This window comes from Lathamus discolor, chromosome 4, assembly GCF_037157495.1.
Source record: "Lathamus discolor isolate bLatDis1 chromosome 4, bLatDis1.hap1, whole genome shotgun sequence".
Taxonomy (NCBI): domain Eukaryota; kingdom Metazoa; phylum Chordata; class Aves; order Psittaciformes; family Psittacidae; genus Lathamus; species Lathamus discolor.
In genome coordinates, this window is record NC_088887.1 from 7,873,500 (window position 1) to 7,899,656 (window position 26,157).

At 41.0% G+C, this 26,157-nt stretch overlaps 1 long non-coding RNA gene across 2 annotated transcripts; it reads right to left on the reverse strand.

Annotated features, from left to right (window-relative positions):
• Positions 1 to 1,812: 1,812 nt before the first annotated feature.
• Positions 1,813 to 21,976, reverse strand: LOC136012545 (uncharacterized). Of its 2 annotated transcripts, none has more exons than XR_010611804.1 (4): positions 21,914 to 21,976; positions 10,460 to 10,617; positions 8,948 to 9,005; positions 1,813 to 2,211 (listed from the first exon to the last, which is right to left on the reverse strand). It is a non-coding gene; the product is annotated as an uncharacterized LOC136012545 (long non-coding RNA). The 2 variants fall into 2 exon arrangements; XR_010611803.1 differs by lacking the exon at positions 21,914 to 21,976 and adding an exon at positions 17,895 to 18,023.
• Positions 21,977 to 26,157: the final 4,181 nt, after the last annotated feature.

Below are 26,157 nucleotides of genomic sequence, written 5' to 3' on the forward strand. Positions count from 1 at the left end.
GAAGACACTGTCTGGTATCTGTTTTGCCATCTGAGAGAGCTGGAGAGGATGGGAGAGGCAGAGAGTAGTTTGGCACCAGGATCCAGGAGGTTCTGCTGAGAGAGGACATGGAGCAAATTACTGAATTCACTAACGGAGTGAAGAAGTAAAAGAAAGTTGAAAAAAAAAAAAGTCACGAAAAAATAGAGGGGATAAAAGAAGTTTAGGATATATAGGACCAAACCCTCAATCCAATGTTCATTGGATTTAATTTACTGAAGTTAGCTCCATTTGACTCCCATGGGAATTTATAGGAATAAAACCACAGTAAAGCAGAATTGGGGCATTGCAATTTTGATTCTAACAGATGAAAGAACAAGCACTGAAAAAAACTGGGTTCCTCAGTGGAAGAGTAATGGCAGCCATGTGCATTCGTATTGTCCTTTTCTGAATGGACGTAGTGAGCCTGACAATAAATTAGTTCTTCCCATCAGTGTCTTCAATTTTACACCCTCGTGCTAGTGTTAAATGTGTGGGAGCAGGGAAATCCAGAGCTTTTACGCAGATGGCCTTGCCTTCAGTATATCCCTGAGGATTCCTGTGCTCTGGGAGGGGAACCATTTTCCTTCCTGGGACAGCTGTGTCCTTCTCATAGCCCTCCTAAGAAGAACCATGAAGACATCCTCACAGCGTTTGCCTTTCCCCTGAGCCTTCTCTTGCAGACCCATTGTAATTCCATCACAAAGAGCTAGCATTCCTTTATGCGAAAAACTTTTTTGGCGAACAAAAAGCAGGCAGCATATGTAATGAGGGGCTGTTCTGAGACGGGAGGTTTGAAACACAACTGATCTGTAAAGGAAAATATTGCAATAAAGAACGTCAAATCAAGACCTGATAATGTTGGGATAAAGACGGTCAAACGGAGAGGAGAAGATAGGCAAAGGAAGAAGAAATGCCTAACCTAGGTTCTTTAATTTTTTAAATGAACAGGAAGGAAGAAGGACAAACCACTCAGGGAACATTAGTTGTTGAACTAGGTCTCAGAAAGTATAGCCCTTGGAAGGGTGGCTGCCCAGGAATATAGATGATTTCAGGTAATGGGTAACTTTTAATGTAATTTTTTATTTCTTGCATTATGGATGGCATTTTCTAGACGGGAAATGAAAACACAATGTGCTTATTCTGTGGGATGAAAGGCAGAGATTTAATTAGCACATTCAGAGAAAGAACCAGTAAGAGCCAAGAACAGAATTCAGGAGTCAACACTCTTTAGTGGGCAAAGCTGAAGTGAACATATCTGAGAGTAAGAGCCACTATTAAGGTAAAAAAACCTCTTGCTGCAGAAGACCTTAGTCTGGCCAAAACAAAGTGCTGATGATTTGCAGGAAACTGATTTGTAACAGACTTGGTCCAGAGTACATGCAGACAAGGATTTTCCTAACCTTCCAGCTCTGTGCTAAAACTGTCATTCTTTCCAGTTGAGTGACAGTATGTGCTGCCACATAGTTTGCAAGAGCAATGATACATAGATGAAGAAATGAATTAAGTAATAAAGAAAGGTGGAATTACATGCTTCCAGGCGTGAAAGGCATATAATTTCTATATTATTTTACAGGAATTGTTCTGAAATCATCAGACTTAAAAACAATGGCATGAGAGCAGTAGATGAAATTTCCCCAGTGACTGGCTTGCTTTCCAGTGGAGATAGGACCTTGGCATTCTATGAATAAAATGTAGAAACTCTTGTCTTTACTGAAGCTTAACAGAACAACAACAAATGAAAGCAAGTAGGAGAATGGAAAATGAGAAGAAATAACATTAAAAATTCCCACAGCTGCTGGACTGTGGCTTTATGTTGTTGGGTTAATAACTCTGGGACTTTTATCTATTGTGGTGATACATGTGCTACCAATGCTTAGATATTTAGATGGATGGATGTTACAGAAATGCTAAAAACATCACACCTGCTTTCTATATACACTGTCTTTCTTACTGGGAGGACTCACTCTAGAGATGTCAGACAGCATTGCATCTGCATTCCTTGGATATACTCCATTGGAGGAGGCAGCAGGTTTATTTCTCCTTAGCTCTCTGGAGATATCATGATGCATGGTTATAACTTTGTGGTTGTATTGTTAGCATGTTCCTCCTCGCTTCAGCTCTTGTATATTCCTGGGCAATGATGCCTTCTTTGGCTGTTTTATTGGCATGTAGTAGCTAGCTCACAGTGTCCTGCAACACAGAATGCATCATCAGGTCTTAGGGTGCAGATGTCTTTTTATTTTTGTTACATTATATTCTGTCTCAGATTTGGAAAAGGGGAGCATTGGGATTGTCCTAAAATCAGACTGAACTCCCACTGTGCCTTTTCACCTCATTTCATGCTGCTAATTCATAATATTTACCAGTGTGTCTTGTGATAGATAATAGTTTATTCGCTTTGCAGAAGGGATTGTGTATCTCATCCTTTGTCCATAAAAGCAGAGTGTTTTAATATTTACAAGTCTATAGAAAGACCATAAGAATACTAAAATCTATTATTTTTAAGTATATTTCATGACTTTTAAGTGAGTCACATAATTTTCTTGCATTTGAGTTTCTGAACTCTATGTTTGGCAATGCTTTAGTGTGAAACTAAAGGGTAAATTTTGCTGTTGGCTTCCAGAGGTGCAAAACTACACCACTATGTAGGGCTCAGATCAGTTGACTTAATCTCTGCTAGCAAACATCGTTTTATTTTATTTCTCTAAGCTGCCTCCAAATACGCTGTATGCATTGGTTCGACGAGGGAGGGATTTCTGTCATTTTAGAAGAAAGATACACAGGAAGTCTCTGGTGAAAAGCAAGGGGAAAAAAAAAAAGAAAGTTGCCTGCTTGAACACAGGCTAGATTTTGCTTTGATGAAGCCGCAAAGAATTTGAGCACATATGAAGAACGTCTTATGGAAGGTTTTAGAACCCAAGTAAGATGTGCTTCACCCCTTCAAGCATTAACGCAGAGCAAGCCTTCATGTCCCATTTGGTACATTAGTGCATCAAGCACCTTCAGTTTATGACTCTGATATGTCTCAGATACCTTCTGTTCAATTATCTCCTTCAAACTAGGCGGCTGTCCTTATTCTAGGACATCTTCAAATACAGGAAGATGAGAAAGGCAGAAGACAAAAACTACAGCTTATATCGTTCTACTGACAATGATTTTAAAGTGATAGAATCGAAAGGGGAAGCAGGAGGCTGAGTGAAAGCAAATGTAGAGCCCATCATCAAAAAGAGGAGCAAGATTGATGCTAGTGAATGCTGTGGCTGTCTCAGATGGCATGCAGGCTACCAGCTGGACTCTTAGCTGTGGTATACATACTTTGGCTGTTTTAAAACAAATATTTATGATAACTTCTTGCAAACATTTTTCCCGTTTCTTGAGTCACACTCCATGAACTGGGGCTTCTTGGCCAGGAATTGTTTAAGAGTCAGGAGTAGAGCCGGTAGATATTTTTTACCTGAAAACAATTTTTTGGATGAAAAATTGCCTCTTTTGTGAAACCCTCTGTATTTAATGAAAAACAGAAAGCAAGTATGTTCTTTGACTCAAAGTTAAGAGTAAATATCATCCCAAGGCAGTGTGAGCTCCACATGAAGGGGGAAATCAAAGAGAATGAAAGCACACACACTCCCTAGAGCTTCTTTCACTCAGAACCTGTCATTTCCTCCATAGGGGTGCTTAATTTAAGCTGGTGCAGGATGTGAATCTTGAATACAGAGGGCAGAAACAGTTACAGGATGAAGACCAGAGCTGTTGAATGCCTTATCGGAGAACATCAGCTAAGGGCTGAACATAGTTGTCTTCAGATCTAGAGAACATGGCCTACCTGTTTGAATGACTTGCCCCTCCAATGATACCTTCTAGGTACTTTTTGTCTCAGTGTTTTTCATAGTCTTCCAGTGATTCTGGAATGTTTATGGTCTGACATGGGTTCCCAAACACAGTGAGCTGTGACTGAAGCATTTTGCTATATATATATAATATAAAAATATAATAAATAATAATATAATATAATAAATATAATTGCCTTCAAGTTGTCATAGTTTCCTGATGTGCTTAGTCTCTATTTAGATCTAGTAGTAAACTATATTCCTCTCTATCATTTAAATGTTTTGTGTAGTAAATAGTTTTGGAGTCATACGTCATTGAACCTCTCTGTGTGTAAGCATATGTGAGCTCTCCATGACTAAATTTAATCCCCAATATCATGCTGTGTAGGGGGTGTCAGCCTTGCATTGTACAAAGGAGTTTGTTTATTTACTAGCTTGGTGCTTCATTCCTAAAAACATAGTATAAGAGAGACTAATACTGTGACTGATTGCATTTCACTGATGTACTCTTATAAGCTGATGTCTTAATTACATTACTTGTCAAGGTGAAGCATTTCAGACACCCCAGAGGCACAGATACACTGAACAGGACCTCTGGTGACTTTGGAGTTTTCTTAGGGGAAGCTTATCCTAGAAGAGGTCCCTTTTCAGAGGAGCAATGAACTGAGGCCATGGATCACCTAGGAATTTAGCTGGCAGCTCTGACAGCTGTGAAATTGTCCTATCAGCAGTGTCATCGAAGGGAGTGCCACACAGAACCTGAAAGGGAGCTAAATGACCAGGTGTTCCCTATTAATTTCCTCATACTTGTTCCTGAACTGAGTCATTTCTTCCTTAATGGTGCATCATGTTGGAATAAACTTTGTACTTTTCCCTTAAAATGTGGTCAGACATCACTGGGAGCTCTGCATGAAGGAGAAGTTAATGTAAGGAGCATGCGTTCCCTTAGAGGCTGCCCTACACCCGCTGCAGGTGTAGGACTCCTCACTATTCTGCTGGACTGTTCTCCACTGAATTGCAAGGAAAAAGGCATGCTGTGTTTGGGAAGGGAAGTCTCCCTTGCTGAGCAGTATCCACAGCTCCTTGACAAGCAATAGCAGTCTTAGAAAGGGTTAGTGACTTGCCACTAACTTAATTTTCACTTGACTTCTAGTCTAATTGCACCTCTGATGTCCAAGGTTGTTTCACCTGCATCAAGGTGATTGTTAGATAGCCAGTGGATGCATAGGGCTTTATAACGGATATGCTAAGACACATCTCTGCTTGTGCTTCATGGTAAGTTTAGTTCAACATGGATTGAAGGTCACACTCTTTGTTTTTAATTTCTTTCTATTTATGCTGACATTTTGGAAAAAAATGCATTTTGTTGATTTATAATTTTTTTTGGAAGAGAGATTCTTATACAGTGTAATTTCTGGTAAATGCAAATAAAAAGGAGCATACACAGAATTGTGGGGTTTCATATTTTTGACCATCATTCCTTAGCAGTTCTTTTTTTGTAACATTTTCTTCCACTTCTTTTAGACTGTGAGATATTGACCTCGTACTCCCAGATCTGAGGAAAGACATTCTGAGTTTTAGGGCTCTACCAAGAATCAGTGGAACCCTGAGGAGTCAAGGATGCTGCTGAGCCTCAGCCTGTCTGAAGAGTGGATATGCCGTCAATCTCAGATGGAAGAAGGAACAGTTGCAACTAAATGACAGAGCTTACTGATAGCAGCCAAATGGGAATGGTTGTTAAAGCTGGAGCTGCAGATTGATTTTGTTTTCAGTTCAAAGCCTCTCCGATTTGCCCATCACCGTCAGAAATTCTCACCTGTGGGACTCACATTTTCCGGTCTGACCACTGGCCAGGTGTTTTAAGATGTGTGAGCAAAAGGGAGGTAGTAATTCCTCAGCATGAGGAGCATGCAAAGCCCATGCTTGCTGACTCTAGAAAGAGTGATGGAACTGCTCTAGTGATCATACAGCTGCAGACAGAGACTTCCAGTTAGCAGAGAAAACTTCTTGCCCAAAGGCAAAAGTTTGTGAGTGTCCTGATGAAAATTGGTTTGCTTTTGTCTGAGTAACCAGCACTCAGAAATCGCACTTGGTTTGGGCTCAGCTCATTTTAAAGAGCTCTTGTGGTACTTCTAATAGCAAACGCCCACTGGAGCCTTTACTGTGTTCATTGTGTTTCCTGTATATAAATTATTTTCATGAACTGTTTGGCATATGCGGTAGTGGAGGGCACTGTGCATGTGTATTTGAAGTAGGGGAAATAATATGGCAGAAGTAGGCAGATTTCATTGGTGCTGTAGCATTATAAGCACTGTTATAATAATTGCTTTGGCATTCTTGTGGATCAAAATGCCATGGAAATACAAGTTATAATGTAGTTATATAAAATTAGAGCAGCAGTAAAATGAGAGTGGGCTAGCGGCAGGAGAGGATACATGAGAAAACAATTCCTAAAGCGAAACATGGATTAAAGGTTCATTTAAGCAGGTTGCTATGTAACTCTGGACTGACCACAAGCATGTTAAGGCAGCATTCAGCTCCTCTGTAAAACATTTGCTGGTCCACAGGAAGAGTTTGTTGCATTAAGTAATTTATGGGGTGCTAAGAAGTTCCTTAAGCTATTATTAAAAACATACAAAATCTTCCCTGGTTAGGACTCTAGTAACTCAGACTTCTAACTAAGCAGAACTGATAGGGCAGGCCTTTTGATGTTTAATGAGTTCTGAAGCAGATGTGAGATGTGATAGACAGGGGAGCTGGAGTGATTTAGTGCTCATGGAACAAAATGATGAGATCCCCTCCTGAAAAAGAAAATGTAGCTAAAAAGGACAGGGTTTTTTTCTTACACCCCCCCCAACCCTTCCTTCTTGGTGCATGTGTTTCTGATTTCCTCACCCCGTGCCTCTCAGTGCTGGCTCGTTTCCATTTAAACACACACAGAACACTGAAAACTAATTAGCCCTGGATGCAGCCACAGGAAGTTCGCCTGCCAAGTCCCCTTTCCCCCACAATTCCTCAACTTTCTCAGCTTGCCTCAGGCCAAGGGCCTTGCACTGGGCCTCTCTGTGTAGGTTGCCAGGTCTAATTTTACAATTTCCCTTCACCTTATCAAGTGTGCCCCAGGCCCAACAAGGGGGAAAGGATCAGAGCCAATGTTGTGTTGTGGGCCTTTCTCCCCCACACCCAGTCCCCACCCACCTCTTTTCTTTTCTGCATCAATTTTGGGAGTCTTGGTTGTATCTAGTTTCAGTGTTGACTTGTTAATCTGACCTTTGCTAATGCTTTTTAAAGGAACCAAAGAGAACTTCACCATCTTGTAAAACTTGAAAGTCCCTCCTCTCCAAGACTTTGCTTCAAGGTTAACAAATTTTCCCGAGAGCCAGAGGACTACAGGTGTCAACCATTTTCAGGCATCTCATTTCAAAGCAGAGCCCACCACAATCCCAATGCGAGAAGCCAGAGACTGATTAGAAGAAAGCAGCAGGCTGGATGCCAGCCTACAGTGGGTAGAGCCATGATACGTGCAGTTTGAACTAGAAAATACCAGCATGGCTGCAAAGTTATGGAGGTCTAGAAGCATACTGGGCTTTTCCTCTTGACTGTTGCGCTCAGTTGCTGTGTGACACTTAGCAAAAGTCACTTCAGCTCTTTTGACATCCCTTTCTAGGCCTGCTGACACAGCACATACCCCTACAGAGAGTATTTTGAGCTTTGTCATTAAAGTACATGACAGCTGCTATCAAATCTCAGCAGAAAGGGGTGAAGAAGGAAAAACATCAGGCAACTGAACTCCACTCTTCCTTCTGTGGTAGAGATAAGTGGGAACTGATGGCATTGTTGGGCTGTTGCCCATCCAGTCCAGTGTCCAGATCCCACGTGATCTAGAACAAAGTTGTTAGAAGATCTGAAGAGGCTTGAGGATCCAGTGGTACAGTGGGTGAGAAAAGGGAAGAGGCTTAATTTGCCCTTATTGTCCAGTGACATTGAGATTTCCAGGAGTTCAGCAGTGCCATAAGCCCTCAAATACGAAATGTTTGCTATTGTTGCCTGTGACAACTGTGAACGTTCTTGAAAACCACATTAAATATCCGGTCCTTTTTTATTGCTGTTAGGTTTTGGGCTGTGCCAGTTTCCCGGAGGAATGAGTTCCACGGTGTAATTGCATGCTGTGTGAACAACGGCCTTTTTCCATGGCTGTGCTCAGCGCAATCTGGAGAAGCTCATGCTGCATCTGGTGGTGCCGCACCTGCCCTATAGACAGAGAACTCCAGCCTGGTTTGCTGGGAAAAGGGGGTCATCTGGGAACCAGCTCTACATTAACTCAGAGTTTGGAAATAACCTGAAGGACAATATTAAATACAGTGCTGGGAAGGGCTGCTGTAGGAAAGGAATAAGATCCCGTTTTTGTTTCATTCTCCCGTGATGCAAGACCTGAGACAGGTTTTGTTTGAGTTTTGTAGTGAAGTTACATTTTAAACACATTTACCATCTTACCTTTGATTTTTACTGTGACACTTTAACAAGCAATATTATTTTTATTTATTTGCTTTTCATATAGCAGCCTAAATATTTCCCTCTCACTAGTTCCCATCCGCCTTATTCTGCCCCATGCAATGTTTGTTTGTGACTGATAATCACCAGAAATGTACCGAGTATTCATCTGCTTAAAATGCCACTGGATAACAGATATCAGAACCATTAGCCCTTTTCAAAACATATTGAATATAACTTCAGTGTCATGTCTCCTAAGTCCTTTGCCACAAAGCTGCCTATAGGATATCTTTGCCTTATAGTGCTCCAAACAGAGGGCAGATTGATCAGAAAAGCTGACTAAGCAGCCTTGTAGTCAGTACTGCCGAGCAGTACCAACAGCATTAATGATGTTTCTATTGAGAAATCTTAGCTTGCATCTACGAAGAGCTGTTTGGGTAACTCATGTCACTATGCCTCTCTAGTAGGATGTCCCAAGTAACTTCTTCATGCTCTGCCACAATGGTGCACCAGGAAAGACTGATGGTGAGAGAGATGCTGTGGGAGACAAAAGTGATGACTAGGGAGAAGAGAGGCATCAAGTGAACTGTGTAAATGAGTACATTTACCTTGCAAATCTTCATTTCTGGGGGCATGCTGATTTTTTTCTGAAAGAATCCGAATTCCCTGGGAAAATGCCCAAATAAAGCAAAATTAAACACTTCTTGACCAGCTCTAGTGTATAAACAAAATGAGAGGGTGAAAAAATGAACATACATCAAACTACAGTAATTTGAAAGTGGTTTATGCTCATTATTACCTCATTTGCTTCGTCCTCTTTGGGAGACTTGATCTGTTTGGGGAATATGAATTTTGCCTTTTCCTGTATTAGAAGAGTAGGGTATATATGAAACAGAATGCAGATCAAAGCCTGAGGACACTTAGAGGAGAGATGATAGCACAGAAATGGAGTGGAGGAAAGGAATGGGATAAGGAATACAGAGTCAAAGTTGAGAAGGCTGCTAGTTATAAATGCCAAAATCATACTCAGCAACTACAATCCAAGGGTTATAGCCTGAAGACATCACCAAAGGTGATGGAGAGAGCACTGGGGATCACAGGCTAACTTGGCTGTCTTTCTCCTGCCCCATTTATCTTCAAGATATGACAGCAGCAGGTGAGGGTGTTGCATCAGGCTTGGAGTCCTGATCTAGAACATTCCCACGTACTGTTTTTTCATGGCAAAGTATAACAGAAATTTCATTCTGCTAAGTCTCTATGTATATAATGCACAAATGCATTTTCCTAAGAAAGGGCTTCACAAATAATCCTCTTCTGTTTTAAATAAGGTGGATCCTGAAGAAAGATCATTAAGATCTTGTGTATTCAGGCCTGTTTAACAGGAGGGAGATTACTGCTGATCACAAATTCAGTGGTGAGAGACCACCTCCTCACACAGTTTAAAATGTGATCCTTCTGTCACAACACTCAGATATAACAATCCTGCCTTCTCAAACCCAATCATGTACACTCACTTGTAGCTGTGCACTATGCTCAGGCATCATCAGTGGCTCCACTTGTGTCACAAGTGGACAGAGACTTTCACAAGAATAACTTTAGAAATGTGAAAATTTCTAAAAGAGAAACTTGATGGGAGAAAGCAAAATTAAGCATTTCAGCATGTCAGAGAAGCCTCACATAAGACCCTCTTTGAAATGAATATAAATTCATCAAAAGGGATGACTAATAGCAGAAGGTTAATTGTCACAAAATGTTCTTGCTGTAGTTATTTGTTATTAAACCTTGATTTTGAACAGGATCTTACAAATTCTGCTCTATTTGTTCCCTTCTCCAGCAAAGACTATGCCACACTTAGAACTGGGATTAGGCTAGTTTCTTAAGGGTATAATTGGTTATTTAAGGAGCAAATGCAGAAAACAAAGGTGTTCTTCTTATCGAAGCAGGCTTCAGAGACCCAAGGATTAGCAAAGCGAAGACCGAGATACGTGCATGTCCAATTGTACCCTCTTACTAGGCAGAGAGGTGCCAGAATAACATTCTGTACTCTTCCAGGTGTCTGGATATAAGCCAGTATCTGTAGGTAAAGAAAGACAAGCCACATTTCACAGATTTGAGCTTACCCCACCATGCTGCTGAGGCTTTAAGTAACGAGGTAGCAACAGACGCATCCGATGACTTGGAGTTTGAAGTCGGGACTGCTGCTGTCTTAGCCCTGCCTCATTAAGTCTGTGCTGGGAGCGCATAATATTTCTAACATCTCCTTTTTAAAAGCCTAGAACTGAGAAAAAAGAAAAACAAAAGAAAAACAAGCACACACATTTTTGACCAATTGACAAAGCTGACAAATCATTGCCCCAAAGGACCCAAATAGCACTCTAACATTCGGGGTTTAGGTTTTAAGACGAACATGGGAACATCTTAAAACTCTCCTTTTGTTTTCTTGTAAAGTGAAGTTTGGATGGAATTTGTTTTAGCTAGCTCTACTTGCAATCACATACATGTCATAGGTCTAAGACCAGACACATTGGCTCATAGGACTCTAGTAAAACAGCATCTCTTCTTTGACTTCACAGGAATGAAAAGAAGACAACTTCTTATGTTAGACTTTCGTTTTCCTCCTTTTGCTCTTCGGGACAAGTGGAGAGCTCTGAGAACTGGGCTGAATTAGCGACATGCACTCTCAGTGTATAGACACAATATGTGTGCTGTGGTTTCAGAACTGTAGGTCACTATATCTGGTCATACCTCCCAGAAAACTTTAAAACAAGAGTCAGAAATCTTTTTTATCAAACACACCATTTTCTGCATTGCTCTGCTCCTGCTAAAAAGAATATGGATGTTTGCATAAAAACTGCCTTGGTCCTCATCTTGTCTATCAAGATGCACATGTCCTGTTGTTTAGTTCTCACTGGGATTCACAGATGTCTTCAGAGCAACCAATAGCAATGTGATAATCTTACAGTCCTGACACTCAGACAAAGATCAAAAAAGTAAGAGGCTATTTTCTTGCAAGCGGAATCATAGAATCATAGACTCACAGAATCACAGAATGGTCTGGGTTGGAAAGGACCTTAAGATCATCCAGTTCCACCCCCCTGCCGTGGGCAGGGACACCTCTCACTAGACCATGTCACCCAAGGCTCTGTCCAGCCTGGCCTTGAACACTGCCAGGGATGGAGCATTTACCACTTCTCTGGGCAACCTGTGCCAGCACCTCAGCACCCTCACAGTAAAGAACTTCTTCCTTATATTTAAGCTGAACTTCCCTTGTTTCAGTTTGAACCCATCACCCCTTGTCCTATTGCTACAGTCCTTGACAAAGAGTGCCTCTCCAGCATCCTTGTAATCCCCTCCAGATACTGCTCCAAGGTCTCCATGCAACTTCTTTTCTCCAGGCTGAACAGCCCCAACTTTCTCAGCCTGTCTTCTTATGAAAGTCTCTGATGCCACTGTTACCTTGGGTAACAAGTGGCACTGTTACCTTGGGTATCTCTAAGAAGCTATCTGTCTCTCTCTAAAATATATCCATGCATATAAACATGGCTTTTTATTTTTGAAACACATGAAATAATTTAGATCAAACTAGAAAATAACTTCCAAATGCCCACTTTTGCTTGCACTCGTATGAGAACATATGGGGAAGATAACACATACTTTTCTTACAAAGAAAATGAAAATGTCATTGTTTTCCCCAAATAATTTTGAAAAATTGATTTTGAAAAAGTGCATCTTTGAGATCAACCCCTCCCATCTCAATACATCATACGAGAAACCAGCCACCTCTGCAGAAACAGTTATTGGTTTCCATCATGTTGCATTGTTTAAAAGATGAGACAGCATGCTCTGCAGAGTGCAGAATTTCCTCTCCTCTCCTCTGCTCTCCCCTCTACTTTAATTGCATTTCTGTTCTTAGCATTACATAACTTTAAAGGCATGTTATAAATATTGTTCTGCGTCATAGATCATGTCTATGATTTATACAGCATTTTCACTTTGACATAAAGAAAAAGCAAAACATGGGAAATTAAAATAAAAGAAGCCAACTTGCCTATTTAAAAGACATTTTGCCTTTATCTTGCAGAAGCCAAATTGATGTGTTTTGCATAGTAGGCTTATTCCGCAAAGCTGGTTTGGAAAGGTTTGATTAAAAACCCTGAGACTTTTTACAGGCAGGAAACATGCTTACGGATTTTTTCTCCCATGTCTATGGTTTCATGCACTTGTTTTTGTTGTATTATTATAAATTCAAGATGAAATCATGGCTGATTCCCACCCAGAGTGAGGTAACCATATTAACAACAGTGGGGAACACCACACTGACAACAAAGGCAGATGTGAGAATAACCAGCTGAATTCCCTGAGTTTTACAAACAAGAGCAATGGAGAGGGGTATGACAGGTACAGACATTTGGTCTTTTCTCAAGTTGCTCCAGCAAGTTTGAAGTTCAACTACTGAGACTTAGAGTAGGATCATTATCCCAACGCCTATTACTCCCTGTTACAAAATCCATATAATTGTTAGGGAGTGTTTTCCTTCATTAGCAACCTTGCAGTCTAACCTTCATTTTCACCTTGGTTTTGCATATGAAATGATAACTATGCAAAGCGTCATGTGTATCATTCAGTGCATAAATATATTAACACTTGTCTTATAGTTGGATCTCTGAGTCTCACATGGCTCATCCGAAAGTGACTTTCATTTTTAATTGTAGTAATGAATTGAAATAGATATTTTGGTAACATTTACTTGGAGCATCCACTTCCCAGCAGAGTGGAAGTTCTGGAAGGCTTTACCCAGAAAGGTAAACTTTTTTGGCATCTTCACCTAAACCACAACATCTCAACACCCTGAATCATGTTTTCCTTTGATTTTTTTGAACCATATTTTATTATTAAAATAAGCTTGTGTATTGCATTACACTCTGCATTACACATTAAACTACTCTGTAGTTTAAGTTCCTGTTCTTTCTTCAGGGTTGTATTGCCTGGCTGGACAACACCTTTCCACGATGTACCCACAATCTAGTTATTCACAGGACATGCGTCCTCAGGAAAGGAGCAGCATGGGAAGTGCATATGAAGTTGGGATGGATGGTTTCAGTAATGTAAAAAACACGAGAAAGCAATGGCAGTTTTTTCTGGTGACACAGAGCTGGGGACATCATCAGTATAGAAAAGGTCATGATTCACACAGGAAGATGGCAGATGGTTTTTACTTGATGGCAGGTTGGCTGTGAGTTGCCAGTATGATGTGGCTGTGGAGAAAACAAATGTCGTCCTACACTATCTTGAGGCAGGCATTTTTAACAGAGGTTGACCTCTAATTTTATGATACAAGAGTTCCATGAGAACAGAGTTTATGTCTGGTAAAGGCTAAACTGGAAGTAAAATTGTACAGGGTGCCTGCTTTAGTGTCTGTGAGTAGGAAGCTTGCCTTTTTTAACTCAGCTATGAGAAGATCAGGAAGAAGGTACTGATGTTCTCTATGTGTAATCCAGGGCTAAGCAGACAGGGTACGGAAGAGCAATATAAGCTGAATGACCATCCTGGCTCGAGAACAAATGGCTCTGTGCAAATGTGTGCTGTGGATTGGGAGAGTGGGGAAAAGCACCAGTAGGAATAATGGGAACAGGAAGCTGAACAAACTTTAAGACAGGGCTGGTAAATATTTTAAAAGGATTACATGATGTGATTGCCTGCCTTGGTGACTTGGGAGGTTCGTTATGGCCCTGTGTTCCACTTCCTTTCAGCCAACATAGTCCTTCCCTGGAAACCAGCCCTTGGAGGAAAAAAAGGCTAAAAGAGAGCTCCTGGGATGAGCTGTCTGCCCACAGATCAATTGCACGGCTTGTGCCAGTGGCCTCTTTGCACGTTGTGCAATGAAGATTGTGCCTGTTGTGTCTTAGTGCGCTTCTTCAAGCTGTCACATGGCATTTGCCACAGGTTTGCCAGGAGCTGGGTAGATAACTTTTCTTTCATGAGCTCCATATGGCTGCTGTCTAGCAGATGACATCACCTAGATGCCCATAGTCCTGGCTCTCCCCTCAAAAGGCAGAGCGATTAGAGAAAAAATCAACCAAACCTCCTCCCTTTGCCCCTAAAAAGAAGTGCAAAAGTCCTGATGAATGGAATCAACTCAGGAGCAACAACTCATCTTCAGGCTTTGTAATTTGTTCTGGATACCTAATTGCAGCATTGTTTTTTGTGGTTTTGTTTGGGTGGGAAGCCTGCAATTCCTGTTAATGCTTTGTAACGTACTTTGTGACATGTGGTAATGCTAGGGAGAATAAAGACCAGGAAACATATGTGGCTGACAGGCAGGGCCAGTTGTTTTCTTTCTGCCAAGTAGGCTGCCTTCATATGTGTTTCTGGCAGCAAGCTGTATGACACCTCAGGTTCCCTCCCGGGTCCTTCCAAGAGTAACAGAGATTTTCTTCCTTGCAAAGGGAAAATGAAATCATGACAAAAAGTAATAAAAGCCATCATCCCAAGGCATCCAAAGGAGTTTAAGACAGGAGTATTGGGAGGGTTTCTAGCTCAAATTATTTCATTGCAGATTATTACTGGGTGCTATAGTTCACATGTTCTATTTTGAAGTGTTCTATTTCTTTAAGGTGGTGACCTTCAGTATGCCAAAAGCAACACCGGATGATCTTACCCCATTTTGTGTAGCCTAGGTGTGTCTTTCAAACTGTGAGAGCTGCTTCTGAGGTATTTTGAGAACACGGTTTGCTAACTGAAGTTTTGTGTTGAATTTACCTTTTCACAGTGTCTGCATTGGGTGCATTCCGGAGCAGCAATGGTAGTTCCCCTACTGTGCAGAAGAAGCTGGCAGCAAAGTGAGTGATGTTGTACTGGAGCTCTCCTGCACTACAAATGCTGGGAAGATGAGTGTCCCAAGCCCACCCAAGTGATCAGCCCATCTACTTTGTAATATATGTGTTATTCCAGCAATGCCATAAACTGTGCTTCCCTTCTCTCCAATCAAGACAACTCTTGTTATTTTATCCTCTCTGAGAAAATGACTTTCTATCTCTTTCCTTAGAAAAGCCTTCACCTCCCCAGTCTCTCAACATCTCTTTGGTTGTTCTCTCTGTACTTTACAGTCCCCTATGGTCCTTACAATCCTACTACACCACACAGTCCCCTGGACAAACTGAAAGCTCTTCCTTGCATGCAGTGCCTTCACAAGTATTTGTAACTCCCTCCTCTTTATTATCTGTGGTCTCCCCAGCCATCCCTATTTTCCTTATGTCTCGTCCTCCTCCTACATGCTTTATGATCTCTTTGCCAGTGCAGAGTCATTCCCAGTAACATCTTTATTGCTCATTTAATAATCTCTAATAGTTGAAGTGTCACGAGTGGCAGGACTTGCCTAAATAGGTGATAAATCAAAGATGAGACCCTAATCTTGTTTAAAAAACCCAATCCCATTTGTCTTTTTCCCCAGCTTTGCCAACACTACAAACCAGCCTGTCTTACATTTCATATGTATGATCTCATGTCAGAGCAGAAGTTTTCTGGAAAATTTGAAGCAAATTGGACGAGGCATTTTTGGATTCATATAGAAATTGAAGCATTCTTTTAAACAGATTTTTTTTGCCCTTTTTCCACACTTTTTTTTTTTTTTTTTTTTTTTTTTTGGCTTGTCATGATTCAAAAGCAACATGGGCTGGAAAATTCCAGATGTGCCAAGACCATGGGTTTTCTCCACAGACTCTAGGTTTTCAGGTTCTTCTAGGAGTCTAGGAGAGGAAAATGAGTCAAAGGAGCAGTCCTTTTCTGTCGGATGTATTCTCCCTTCCCTGCCTGAAGGAGCTGCAATGGGCACTGAAGGACAATCTCCTGTGGTCTTACCCACTGCCTCTCAAATGCAGAAACAGGGAAAGAGCCAACCAAACTGAGCCAGGTCCATACGTGTTCGTTGTCAACCTGTTTTAAGGTTACTGAATGCTGGTTGTTGAATGTGTCACACCAGCACTTTATCAATGCAGGGTTTTTTCAGCTTGAATTCTGAGTTGATAACACTGAATTTGATTTGGACTGATACAAATTGATTTTTTTTCTCCTGACAAAGCAGACAATTTTTTCACGAGGCCATTTTTGTTGTTCAGTGTAAAAGCAGAAAATTAATTTCAATTTTGTGCATTGTTTTCAATCCTCAGAAAATTGCCTTTAGGCACATTTCAAAACAATATTTTGTGGAAAAATCAAAGTATTTATAAAGAAAATGTTGGAATTTGTTTTTTTTTCTGTCCTTCGCAAAGTTCTCTGTAGACTTCGAATTCCAGAATTCTTTATGAATTTTGGAATTGTTTTGATTAACCCCAAATGATTTTTCTTTTTTCCCCTGGGAAAATATGTTAATTATTTACACCGATATCTTTTGGAACTCTTATTAATTTGTTTTTCTTGTGATGATCTCATCAATGGCTGGTGTCTATGACTAGTTTGGTAAAAGTTCATTAACTATGCTGAAAAACTGCATATGGATGCCTAAGAGCTTTGCTTGCTGATTTTTATGAGGCTGAGGAATCCCACCCCAGCCAGCTATGACATATTTAAGTTCTTTTGTAGCTTCCCTTCTTGGATACAGCATATGTTGGATTCTCAGTGGCTGTGATGGAATTTACCATTGGTGAAGGAGTGGTAAGCCCTGAAGAGGTGACTGGAATCTCTGTATATCCAGTTTTCCTCCATGATAATGGAGGAATCCAAAGATTCAGGCCTCTCAGGTGCTCTCTCCCTGTGCAAGAAGTAAACTATGAGTGTGGTTTTTGCTCTTTGCATGATCTGATCCTATCAGAAGCAGGGGAAATTGTGCTTTTAGAGGGTACTCAGTATGTTAAAAAATAAAGCATAAAATAATAGTATAAAATGTGAGTTTATCTTGGGAGTCAGTAAAGCGGAGAGGAAACTCTCTGTCTTTTCTTGCTCCCCTTTTCCCCTTTTTCTCTCATACAAAACCTGTGAGAATTCATGAGTAGCCTGGATGTAAATTGGAGCTTTGTAAGGGGTTAAGGTAGAAGCAAGGCTAGCATGACCTTTTTATGCTGGGCAAGTTGGCAGTAATGGGCAGAGTGGTGCAGTGCTGTTGGGAGAACAGTGTGACTGCAAGGGCAGAATAGGACCACAGAAGCCAGCACAGATTTCATGTCACACCCTGGTATTTAAATTGGGTTCTGTGCTGGCCTTTGGCACAAGATTAATTTTATTATAGAAAGGGGTGACATTTCTTCCACAGAAAAACAGCGCTCCAGCAATCTAAATTAAATTAATACCAAAAAAAGTTATTCATATCTGAGGAATGAAAAATAATGGTGAAAGACTAGAGTTTAGTATGAGTAGATTTAATGGGAAATCCAGCAAGTGAACTTAAAAATCTAAACCCACAAAAAGTTCAAGATTGCAACAAACTTTAGTCTGCTTTCGTCTCAATGCACATCTTACATTTATGATAATGAAAAAAATCCACATAGATTTGCAGTCCTTCTTTTCACTGACAAGATGAGCTATCAATGTGCACTGTATGTGATTTAAGAATGTCTTACACACCTTTCCAGGACGAATGGACATCTATGCCAACAGAATCTATCCTCCAGCTCTTGTATCTATGGCAAAGTCTTGACCTTTATGCTTCACATAAGGATCAAAGATTCCCAGCTTCCCATTTAAATTCTCCATTCCGTGCTGAAAATATTAAAACAATCTCTTTACAATCCCCAGTGGTGCCCTTTAAATCAGCTTTTCATTGGGAATTGACTACATACTTTCTGTAACTTAAACTGAAATTGGGGAGTTATAAGCTGCCAGCAAAATATGAAGGTATGCTACATTTGCCCAGATGTATAAGATATGATGAGATTTAATATGTATTAAATTTAACAGGTGCTGTGATCTGCATAGATACAGACTATTCAAAGACATACTCCAGAGAACTCTGCATTCCCTGCTAGTCCTGCATTTCTGTCCTTTCCAACATATTTTTATCTGTAATCTTACCTCCCATTTCTTACAATTCAAATTCATTTTATTTAAGCAACATTATCTGTATTTTTATCAAGTTCCTGAATTACAGGCACCATATGCAACCTTAGCTCCAGCTTCCCAGAGGTGTTAGTTAGGGTAATTGCAAACTGTTTAGATAAGCTGTAGACTTTGACAGAAACGGAGCAAAACTTGGATGTCACATTTCTCACCTAGTCAGAAAAGCTGTTTCTCTCACATGCTTACTATTTGAATCTTTAGGTGGAGAAATTAGTAGGTAGGAGGTGAATGGGGAGAAAGAAGAATGGTTTTATTTTTTGTGAAAGGTCCTTTAGACTACGGAGAACCACCCATTGCTACCTTGCAGCTGGGATGTAAATTCAAGCATGTAAAAGTGCTGTTGAGACTAGTTCAGAGGAGAGCCGTGGAGGTGCTTCATAGGAGAGGGCTGCAGCAGCTCTGCTCTAGAGACAGGCTGAGAGAGCTGGGCTGTTCAGCCTGGAGAAGAGAAGGCTACAGGGAGACCTTAGAGCAGCTCCCAGTGCCTAAAGGGGTTACAAGAAACCTGGAGAGGGGCTTTGGACAGCGGCCTGTAGTGACAGGACAAGGGTAATGGCTTTAACATGCCAGAGGAGAGATTGAGATGAGCTCAATGAGGCAGAAGTTCTTCCCTGTGAGGGTGCTGAGGCGCTGCTGGCACAGGGTGCCCGGAGAAGCTGTGACTGCCCCATCCCTGGCAGTGTTCAACGCCAGGTTGGACAGGGCTTGGAGCAACCTGCCCTAGTGGAAGGTGCCCCTGCTGTGGCAGGGGGTTGGAACTGGATGAGCTTTAAAGTCCCTTCAACCCAAACCAGTCTGGGAATCTATGATTCTATGAAATATGAGTGATCACCATTTACACGTTTCACATGGTCTTGAACATTGACAATAAATGTAAAGGAATAAGATGTTGAATTATTGGGAGATAGGGCCTCTTCTGAGCTTGCCAGCAAAGCTCAAAAGTGCACATCGATTTAAAAATTATATGTCTTCCTGGGAAGAAGCGCTTCTCAATTATCATTTATTGTGCCCACACTTTGATTTTGCTGGTTCTGCAGGTTCTATCTCCCAGATAGCGACTCCCAGTTTTTTTAATGTCTAACCCACTCAGACGTTAATAAAGACACCACTCCTTACACCCATATTCACAGTCATGTTGTATGTTTTCTGAACATAAAATGCATACCCTCAGTCACTCAGAACTTCCACATCCATCAGTCCTTTTGTAGCTCAAGGAAGCCACAGTGAGCTTTCCAACCCAGTTTACAGTGGGTGTCAGCCAGTTGGTGAGATGTGGGTTCTCTGACATTTTGTTTTCCTTCTTCTGTCAAAGGAGGATGTTGAAACGTCAGTTACTGAGAAAGCTTTGTGAGAGGGAAAAGTCATCACCTCAGAGGGCTAAAATAGAACCATATTTTGCTCTCTGTCTGGACCAGTATTTCCATTGATGATGTCCTGTGCGCAGAAGGAAGGAGGCTGCTCAGCACAAAAAAGGAGATGCTTTTAGACCTAAAGAGGCTGCATGTGGCTAAAAGCTGAAAAACAGCTTATTAAAAACAGAAGAGGTAAAACAAAGACTAAACCCCTGTAAACACAAGGCATTGATGATGTTTCCAGAGATTTAAAAGCCCAGAGCAACCACTTGTACAGTACTTGTAGTCTAAGCTTTTCCGTAAGATAGGCCAAATAATTGCACTTGGTGGTTCCATCAGTAGAACAGTATCTTCTGCTTTATCTCTGAGTTAGCTTTCAGAAATACATTCCATTATTTATTTGAAAGTCTCAACTGATGAAGAGTTGCTTAAATAAGTGACTTTAATGGCCATTGTGATAGACAAGAATGTATTTCTTATTTATACTCTGAAATTCTCTTCCTTCAGCTTCTAGTCACTGGATTTCCTTTTGTTTTTACCTGTCTTTTGCTGGAAATCTCTTCCGTATGAATAGACACCTGTGACAGCCAGAGTTGCACAAGCCCAATCCCATTTAAAATTTATGAAGCTTTCCCCTGGAAAAATGAGTCTTCTATAAAGATTTCTGTTAGTATTAGTCTGTTTGAATAAAGCATCAACCTCCATATTTACAGCGGAGGTGCTAAATCTTCCAAGGGCTTACTCTAAGTGTTGAGCCGGAACAATACCATTTAGATTTTAAGAATCAATAGGGCATGTACCTTAAGGTACACATTGTATAATAGGTTACAACTCCAGTGCAAGAGGCCCAGTGTTTGAAAACTAAATTTGGTCAAATTGAGACTGGATATGAAGCATATGCATTGCTGTGGAGTTAGTTAACTACTGAAGCAACTTATTTATGGACAGCCTGGTCTAGTGTAAGGTGTCCCTGCCCGTGGCAGGGGGTTTGAAACTGGATGATCTTAAGGTCCTTTCCAACCTAACTATTCTATGATTCTATGACATAGTGGATTTTCCAGTACTTGAGACTTTAAATCAAGCCTTTGACCATCTGGAAAGGGTGAATATCAGGACTGGTGCAGAGGGAAATGTTTTGGATAGTTTGTTTGCCTTTACATTCTAGTAAAACTTACAAGTGAAAAGGATAAGAGGAAACCTCATTTGTTGGGACCACACAGTACATGCAGAATGAATAAACTTGCTGTGATTCTGAAGTTTAGAGTGGAAGAAAAAGTGAGGACGGGGATAAAATACAGAGCAATATCTTGCTAGGGATTGTTTTGGGTTTTTCTGATGGGTTTTGTCAAGGCAGCAAAGGGTACCTAGTATATAAAACAAAGAAAGTGAAAGAAAACATGCTGTAAGTAGCTGTATCCAGTGTGGTGGGCATCTCTGCAATGTGGAGAATTGAAAACTGTATTGTGCAATATAGCTTGATTCTATCAGGTGGTTGCATTAATTTTGAGCTTGAGGAACAGTGTGGACTCAGCAGGGTAGAGCACCCATAGCCCTAAAGCCTGGCAATTATTCATAGGTTCTTACAGACTTTCCATCTGAGCCTCATTTCGGAGCAGAATTTTTACCCATTGTCAATGTACAGCTGAATGGTGTGTCCCAGCCCATCACTGCAGGTGCATGATGGTCCCATTATGGCCAACCAGAAGACAAAACAGGAACAGAAGGTGACTGTGTGTGACTACCCTCAATGCCATCTTCTGTTGCAAATCACTGATAATAACAGTTGAAACCAGAAGGAAGCCCCAGTTTGCATGGTGAGAGCTGAAAGCTGATGTGCACTGTGCTGACACATTAACATTGCAATGTTGCTCTGTCACATATCTCATCTCTAAATTCTTTATATGTTTTTACAAAGTGATGATTTTTTAATGCTGCAAATCATGTGTCTTCCCATCCAACACCTATTAGTTAATGTAAAAATGATCAGAATAATTGGGAGCTGCACAGAAAATGCAAGCAAATTTGAGTGAGGAGCTGGGATTACTAGAAAAATAGATATCTCTAGACTGAGGGCCTTATTGAGTCCCACAGTGGATATATTACTTTCCTACTATTACTATTTCCTAATATTTCCTACTATTACTATTGAACAACACTTGGCACTTCAAGACTTACCAGTAATTACCTGAATGAAGAATGGAAAAGTTGCATGCTTAAGGATCTTGAGAACATCTCCAGCTTGTAGTGGGAAAAGTGGGTCACTGTTGTCTACTTTGAGTCTGGGCAATGCAGACCACGTAGTCTGATTGTACTCTGCAAGCAGAATTCCATCACTGGGGCCGGCTTCACACAGAGCTGTCTTGGGAAGTGAAGCAGCTCTGAGGGATGCATGGCTGCTGGCTCTCCTTGGACACTGCCATAGCTACCTTCTGTGAAGGGTATTAAAACCCAGATGGACACAGTGATTAACTGCTTCTCAGTTCCCCTCTTGATAAAATTACATGAACTTCAATAGAAAAGGAACTGTGAGGATATACTTTAATGCTGCAAATACTTTGACATCATATTAGAGTGAATACTTCAGCAAGACCTTCCCAAGGCAGAAGAAGAGGTTTAGGAAGAGGTTTAAGAGGAGGTTAAAGGAGAGGTTTATAAACTAAGCAATATGATTCCTCTAGAACACAAAACATAATGAAAGTGAGTGCACCACTTCTGAATTAAAAGTAAATAAAACCGTATCTCCACAAGAAGCTCCAGTAAGGAGAAGGTTTTGTAGTTGCTATTCTAACTATCAGGACTGGCAGCACATATACATGTAGCAAGTCACCCTGTAAATCTGAGGGTGAATCCCCTGTCTGAGGAGTTAAGGTATTCAGTTAAGAAACTTCACTGCATTGCTACTAATTATTAAAGACTTGATGGCTGTCTTTTGGACTTGCTTCCAACAGAGATATGCCAGAGAAATGTTTGCTAGCCAGTATTTTCCCAATGACTGTCTGACAACAGATGTTAAAGTAGGAGTAAAAATTACAGTATCATCTTAGGTTGATCTTAGGTAATATTGATAATATTACCTAGCACAGAGACTGCCAACAAGCTATGGGGTTGTTGGAAGAGTTGCAGAAAAATGGTAGGCCTCTATGGGATTTAAGATCAAAGTCATAAAACAAAAGGGTTTACATTTTTTTTTCAGTGACATTAGTAGCCTCTGCTTGAGTTATAGCATATCCTTTGCAAATCTTTGCAGTTTTGATGTAAAGCATTGTTATAATGGAAAATGCCTCATGTCTCTCAGTAGGTGATTTCAGTGTTGAATTAGAAATGCTTTCTAATCCAGATTTGTAACTCTTATAGTCTTTTCTTGCTAAGCTGAAGAGCTCTTTCTTATCAGGTATCTCTTCCTCACATTGGTATGAATCCCTTCTCAAGTGTCTATTGGATAAACTAGGTTTGTCTTTCTTCCTCACTATACAGCCGATTTTCCTGACCTCATATTAGTCATTAAATTATTTTCTGAACCCCTTCCAATTTCTACCATTCTCTTGTGGGTGTGGACACCAGAACTGTGGAACCACCATGCCAATCACAATAATACTTTAGCTGTGGGCATTAACTGCTTCATTGCCTATTTCTGTGCAGAAATTAGAAAGATGGGGGACAGATGGTTATGTAGGCAGCTCCTGATAGCAACGCATAAGAGCCTCCAAGAGATCCAGTCCTCCAAGATGCCACTGGGAAAAGCCATTCTGTTGTAACAATGAGAGGGAACTTAGAGAGACCAGCTTCCCTATGCCAAGGCTGCCCATAGTCAGAAGCCTCGGGGAGAAAATGGCTTTGCCCATGTTGTTGATACATCCTTATCTAGCAGCGTGTAGACAGATTTTCTCAGGCAGTTGATTCAGAGAGAACCAGATTTACTCTTTGGCTGTGAACCAGGTTCCTGGTTCAAGAACTTTCCTGACAGTTTTCCATGTGGGATATTACTCTGATTCATGTTTGGGCTGTAGCAATAATTCAGTCCTTCCATACAGTAATTTTATGCTTTTCTAGTTTGTTTTCTTGGAAGATCTCAAAAATGTCATAAATATTCATAGATTTACATTCACAGCAATTCAAGGAAAAAAGTAAATATGATGGCCTTAATAAGATTATTCTGTGTCTTGTTTTAATGCTGCATGTGAAATCAGTTGCAGAGAGTTAAATAGAGCCAGTTTCTCATGCAAGCTACAGAGTCAATCATATCTCTCTACTTGATATTAGAATTATTTCAGTCTCCATTGAAAATTATCTCCTCCTTTATCTGTGTAAGTAAACAACTCTGTGGCTTCATGATTCCCTTGCTATACTGCACTGATACCTAGCTATGTGTTGGAAAAGAGCCTTCAAGTATGTGACACGGCCTGTTGGGATATTCTTGAAGACAAGGTGTTGAGCATGGCTCATTTTTTTCAGGAGATGGGTATTTTCCTCTTAGCATTCAAAAGAAGAAGGAAATGTGAGGGTAACTGCCCCGAAAGCAAAATGGAATATCCCTGGTTTGTGCCTTCCTCCTTTTGGACTGTGTCCCCTTGGTTTGCAGACAAAATCAAAAGAAGAGGGTAGGGAGTTGTTTTTTGGTGTGCTTGTCTCAGCTGTGGTCCTTTGTGCTATGAGAAAACTCCCAAGCAGCTCCAGCAAGTATCTTCTTTCTGCTCCCTTCCACATCCTCCTTTATTCCTAGCTCCCCCTCCCCCTCCTCACTTTCTTTCATGTGGATCAAGGCCTGGAAAATGACAAGCCTCTTGATTAATAGATACAGAAAGTCTTCTTATGTAATTTATTTGCTTTCTGCACCTGACTAGAATCACTAGGTTTATCTGGAAAGGAAAATATATCGTCCTTCCTGACTCCGAGTGGCAGCAGAGAGAGCTGAGCATGTGATCTCAAGCTGCGCATGGAAAGCAAACAAAACGCCATTTCTGTATTTTGTAAGCATCTCAGGTCATAAAAGTGTCAGCACGCTATATTTCTTGCTGGGATCCTCTCTGTTTTATTATCTGAGCCCTTTCCATTGTGTTGAATGTGCAAGGAGAGTCTCCAAAGCAGGCAACATCTGTTTCCCTGTCATGTTTTTGATTATCAGCTCCATATTCCTTGCAAGTCTGCTCACATATTCCAATCAAACTCAATGGGGGCTTCAACAGTGAGGACACTTCCTTATCTCCCTTCCCCCAGACTCTCCATCCATCATTCTCACATGCTGGCCCACTAAATGCTGATGCAAGAGGCCTGTTCTTTACACTCGGGTAACACACTCATGACCTCTCCAATTTGTTTTGTTTGCCTAAGTCTAATTGCTGTGAGCATACCTGCTGCTTAGTCCTGGGCAGGGGAGAGGGGAGAGGAAGGAGGCAGGTGCGACATCTGACTGGTTTTTGGTTTGGTACCTGTGGAGAACAGTTTGCTAATGTAGTTTTAGATTTGTTTCCCAGTTCTCTTCCCTCAAGAGGAAGTTTCTTCCCCTCTTTCTTAGCTCCCAATGGCTAAATCAATCTTTCTGTCCTTTGCCAAGAGGTCTGTTTTACCATTTATGCAGGAATTTCAACCCGCAGATGGGGATTCTGCCAATAAGAATCAATTAAAGCAATTGTCTATTGCCTATGATACTGCAGTTGCAGGATATCTGGCACACTGAGATCTGGGAATGCAGAAATGTAAGTTACATTGAGCTACAAGTTGTTTATCCAGTGATGTTTTACATGTATTTTCACAGGATATTTTTGTGTCCTTGTGCAGAATGGCAGTGAACGGTTGTAGGGTGATGCAACTAGCACTGCACTTGAGATAGAGGCGGCAGTCTGTACAAGTGAATTGTATTTATAATTGTATTTAGTAGGTAACACTCTCATCCATCCATGATAAAGCCATATTGTGAATCCACATGGTAGAACTTTCCAGACTCAGCCAAAGGTGCTGCTGACATGCATATTCAGGCTCAAAGCCTGAATGGAAGAAATGCATATACGCTCCAGATCCTATAGTGCTAGCAGTCTTGAGGCTACTGATGGATCTCTCAGGTTCCAGGCTTGATTGCACAGCCAAGGTTAAACCACTTGGCAGATTTAGGGTCATACAGGAATTTTTCTGTAGATCACATTGGTCAGCACAATCTGCCCTGTTGTGCCATGCATCTCCTAGATGCCCCTTGCATCTAAGGCTTCCTAAATGTAGAAATAGCCATTGAAAGGATTTGCTTGCTGGGCATCTGTTTGACCAGTTCTGACACAATTTCTGGTGTGGGGAAGGGAGGGACACTGGGTGGTGCTGGTGGTTGAAGAGCTTCGCATCCCATAGTACCTGCTTAGCTGCTTCAAAACACACATCCTAGAGAGGGAGTAAGAGTTCCTGAGAAGAATGGGGTAAAGTGGGTAGCCCTCATA